Source organism: Mus caroli, chromosome 4 (assembly GCF_900094665.2).
Source record: "Mus caroli chromosome 4, CAROLI_EIJ_v1.1, whole genome shotgun sequence".
Taxonomy (NCBI): Eukaryota; Metazoa; Chordata; class Mammalia; order Rodentia; family Muridae; genus Mus; species Mus caroli.
The window spans coordinates 125,100,417-125,104,960 of NC_034573.1; the positions used below are offsets into that span (position 1 = coordinate 125,100,417).

Here is a 4,544-nt window from a genome sequence, read left to right on the forward strand (position 1 = left end):
CCTCGAACTCAGAAATCCGCCTGCCTCTGCCTCCTGAGTGCTGGGATTAAAGGCGTGCGCCACCACCGCCCAGCAACAACACATCTTTATCTTGAGTTACCCAATAGCCTTTTAAAACTATTTACCAATGATTACAAAGTATACTATAATATAAATACCCCCAAGCCAGCATGGAAGCAAGATCCCTTTTTTACACAGCAAGACCCATCAATTTAACAAGGGTAAAATAGTATTGCCTATTTTAGTCTATATTCAAATTTTGTTAATTATCCTAATAATGGCGACAATAATGATTTTTGTTTCTCCAAAATTACTCATCTATTGTAGCACTAAGATGGACTCAGGACCTCCTACATACTGGGCAAGTGCTCTACCACTGAGCTCTTTCTCAGCCCTCTGTACCCATATTTTGAGACAGAGAGACACGATCTTGTTTAATTGTTCAGCCTGGCTCTGGATAACCCCTTTGGCCTAGACAAGCCTTGAAAAAATTTTTGAAAGTTATTTATTTTTATGAATATGTGTACACTGTAGCTGTCTTCAGACACACCAGAAGAGGGCATTGACTCTCATTATAGATGGTTGTGAGCCACCACGTGGTTACTGGGAATTGAACTCCAAACTTCTGGATGAGCAGTCAGTGCTCTTAACCACTGAGCCATCTCTCCAGTCCCCTCTTACTTGAACTTTTGATCCTCTTGATTCAGCTTCCACATTAGCTGGGATTACAGGCCTATCCCACAAGCCCAGATCAAATTAGATGATCATTAAGTAATATTGCTCCAAGACTTAAAGCTCTATATACTTAAAAAGAACAGACTGTGCAGACCCACAGAACTCTGAACACATCTGATCAGTCCTCAAATATCCCCAGAAGGGGTCAGGATCCATCTTCAGACCTTCAACACTGGAACTCTGAGGCCCCGCAGGACACATTACTCCACCTATGTGTTTCTGGTGGTGGTGGTGGTGGAGTGTCTGCTGGCGTGTGGCATGCTGTGCGTGAGAGTCAGAGGACAGCTTTCTGGAGTTGCTTCTCCTACCATGTGGAACGGGGGCTGTGTTAGGCTTGGCAGGAAATGCCTCTACTCTTTGAGCCAGCTCACCAAACCTGCCTTGGTTTTGTACTTGGTTCCTCAAGTGCAAAATAGAGATAACAATAATCTTTTACCCAATAAAGATGTTAGGAGAAATAATGCTCATATCGAGAGTAACACTTCACACACCGCCATGCGAAGCAGCTATTTAACACAAGCCTGCTGTGAGTTTCCTTGTTGGTTGAAAGGAGCCCAATAGTACCAGAGCTACTGTTAGAACTCATGTTTAGACTATAATATGGAGTGAAAAAGGAAAAAAAAAAACTGAGTAAATCATAATATAAAGGGAGAAAAACCCTAGCATTTTGTATGACCTCAAGGAAAGCAGAGAGAACCTATCTGGAAACCAAGCTCCCAAACAGCCACTGAGTTAGTTCTCTGCTTCTAATGTAAAGACAGATTTAAAACAGCCCGGAAAAGGCCACCAGGCCTTGTGTGAGCCTCACAGATTTTTATGTCATACATTATCAGCCATTACTAGGTAGGTATTGGCTATCTTGATGAAAATACATGAGAGTTTTTGTTGTTGTTTTTGTTTTGTTTTTTGCTTAAAAGCCTGAACTGTCAATCACTTCAGAATTTCCTGACATTCTAAATGCATTTCAAATGGAAAAGAGAAGTATGGACAGAGATAAGCTAGCCTTGCTTTCATGAGGGCAATAAGCAAACACTACAGGGCTGAAGCCGAGACTCAGAGCTCCAGGCCTTGCTTGGCATCAGGAGGCCCTGGGTTCTGTCCCCAGCACAAAGGCTCTATTCCTGATTCCTGCAACTGTTGCAGCCCCACCTGTGCTGATCTGGGCCTAGCATCATCTCCAGTGCTGATTCCTACAACTGTTGCAAGCCCCACCTGTACTGGTCCCCGCCTAGCATCATCTCCAGTGCTGTCCCGGCCCTGGCTGGCTTCCCGCTAGGCTAGGCTAATGGTTTCCTCATGCAAACATTGCCTGAGTGGGAAGCCTCCAAGGACTGACCATGACCATCTGCTCTGCTGCACCAGCCCGGGGACAGAGCTAAGCCATCAGGGCTGAATGGCAAGCAATTTCAGCTGACAAGAAAAAGGTGAATTCTTTCTCCTCTAGCATTTGTCAACAAAATATTATGTTTCCTAACTCCGGGAACATTCTAATCTCTTAGCCAGATTTGCTTCAAATGGAACTCCTGCCAACCCTGGGGCTCTGGTCAACCATGGTTCCCCTCTCATCTCTCATCCAGCATTCTCAGGTAGAACTCTACTACCTTTTTTTTTTTTTTTTTTTTTTTTTTTTTCTTGATTTGGTTTTTTGAGACAGGGTTTCTCTGTATAGCCCTGGCTGTCCTGGAACTCTGTAGACCAGGCTGGCCTCGACCTCAGAAATCTGCCTGTCTCTGTCTCCCAAGTGCTGGGATTAAAGGTGTGTGCCACCACTGCCCAGCTGCTTTTTTCTTTTCAGTTGTAGTAGTGACAAGAATCAACATAATAAAGTTGGTGGGACATTAATGTAAAATTGGTTATAGAGACTAGATTTTGGGGGATAGAGAGATGGATGGCTTCGCAGTTAAGAGCACTTACTGCTCTTGCAGAGGACAAGAGTTCGGTTCCTAGCTCCCGCCTCTGGTGGTTCATAACCACCTGTAACTAAGGTTCCGCAGGATCCGATGTCCTCTTCTTGACCCCACAGATATGTGCTTATGTGCATAAACTCACACACAGACACAATTGAAAAAATGAATTTTTAAAAGTTATCCTCCTGGAGCTGGAGAGATGGCTTTTGCTCTTACAGAAGCCCTGGGTTCAGTTCCCAGCACCCACCCAGGGGCTCACAACCCCAGGATAGCCAATGCTTTCCTCAGACTTCTGAGGACCCCAGGCATGTCTGTGGCTCACAGAACAAGCAGACAAGACACTCATACACATAAACTTCTAAAAACCTAAAAATTACATTTCTGTATTCTGTTTTCAAGACCTAAAGTCACCGCATTTTTATTGATCATCTATAACTGTCCCTATCACTGGTGACATTCCTGCTCTGTGTGTTAGTATGAGAAAGACAAAATAGAAGCACCGCCTGCCAAGGCTGTGGAGAGCAGCTGACTCCATCCAAGGCTGTGGAGAGTAGCTGACTCCATTCAGTTTGCTGCATGTAACTCAGACACCGGACCAGAGCCGGTTCTCTTCAGGGCACTGCTACTGCAGCTCAATGGCTAGAGGGTTTTTCTGTTTCTCTGTTTTCATACTGCGGATTGAACCTGGCATCTCCAGCATGCCGGTTAACGGCTTTACCATTGAACTACATCACTCTAGGCCATGTTGAGCTTTGTGTAGGTTTTTGGAGCTGGGTGGTAAGTCTGGAGCTCTAAGTCATAGTATCTTCATGCCTGTCCCCCCTTTTGGACCCATACTTCTGGTAACATCATGCAGCATTGCTTCTCGTGGGTTAGTGAGCACGCCAAGGTTTTAAAACCTTAAATTATAGCATGATTGAATAGTTAAAAAAAATCAAATCTGTGTTCCCCCAAAACACTAAAAGCTCCTCTCTTGGAAACTGGTTGCCAATGAAGCAAATTGGAAAGCTGGAGTGAAGAGTAACAGGATACTGATTTCATCTTTTTCATAATCCTCCCACATCCAATGTATAACTGAACGCCAATGTGAAATCCCCATCAAAATGAACAACTGTACATGTTGCATAAACACCCAGACTCTGAGACTTAATATATTCCTCAAATTCTGCCCTTTTACTTACTTATGAGTATGTGTGCGCTTACATGTGTGTACATGCATCAGGTGTGTGCATAAGCCCTCAGAGGTCAGAGGAGGGTGGGATCACCTGGAACTGAAGTTACATACGGGTGCTAGGACTCAGAGCCTAGTTCTGTGCAAGAGCAGTAGGTGCTCTTAACAGCGGACATCCCCCCAGGCACACTATTTTGTTAACATATATTTATTGAATGTTTATATGTGTGTTTGTGGCCTCGGCAACACTCAGGTATTGGTCAGAGGACAACTTGCAAAAGCTGGTTCTCTCCTCCTGCCACGTTGATCCCCGGGATCCGGGAACTCCAACTGTCAGGCTTTGCAGCAAGTGTGTCTGTCTGTACCAGCTGAGCCATCTCATAGGACTACATATTGATATACTGGACTAGAGGTGATGGCATTGTGTTAAGATAGGTTTTGTTTTGTTGGACAGAACCTTATTATGTAGTCCAGACTAGTCTCCCACTTGCTAATATTATAAATGTGTGCCACACCCAGTTCTTAAAATAACATTTTAAAGTAATCACTAATCACAGCTACAGAGGGTCAATTACTTCTCTGGCCAACTAGTCGATGAGAGACTTCTACGAAAAGCTCAAGTAAATGGATTGTCCTAGATAGCCTTCAATATCGGGACGTGAATATATATATATATATATATATATATATATTTTGGGTTTTTTTTTTTTTTTTTTTTTTTTTTGGTTTTT

At 43.6% G+C, this 4,544-nt stretch overlaps 1 protein-coding gene across 1 annotated transcript in view; it reads right to left on the reverse strand.

Annotated features, from left to right (window-relative positions):
• Nucleotides 1–4,544, reverse strand: part of Rcan3 (RCAN family member 3) — a 22,218-nt gene that overhangs the window by 16,513 nt on the left and 1,161 nt on the right.